The sequence below is a fragment of the Sinocyclocheilus rhinocerous genome, unplaced genomic scaffold, assembly GCF_001515625.1.
Source record: "Sinocyclocheilus rhinocerous isolate Xijiao unplaced genomic scaffold, SAMN03320098_v1.1 scaffold2975, whole genome shotgun sequence".
In the NCBI taxonomy this organism is placed as follows: domain Eukaryota; kingdom Metazoa; phylum Chordata; class Actinopteri; order Cypriniformes; family Cyprinidae; genus Sinocyclocheilus; species Sinocyclocheilus rhinocerous.
The window spans coordinates 173,521-173,891 of NW_015647017.1; positions in this window are offsets into that span (position 1 = coordinate 173,521).

Genomic DNA, 371 nt, shown 5'->3' on the forward strand with positions numbered 1-371 from the left:
GATTTCGGACAGGCTTCTGAGGCAGCGTAACGGTTTAATGATCTACAACAAAATAGAACTAGTTTTGATGATAACTAAATTAATATTTAATTATTATAATACTGATTTCTCGCTAGAAATAACATCAAAAGTGCAAAAAGTTAGTCAAACATACATTTACACACAAACTGACCACCAAGATAATTTGCCGGCCTCCATCTTTATTTTTTTTATCTCAACTGTCATGGAACGCACCCCAGTCAGCAAATTTCCTTTGATCCGCATCTGGCCCATATCAACAGCTAAAGTGTGGCCCAGATTAGTTTGTGTTCGGCGGCCCAAAACTGGTCCACATCTTTTTAGCCAGAACTGAACCTAAACAGTGCCATAAC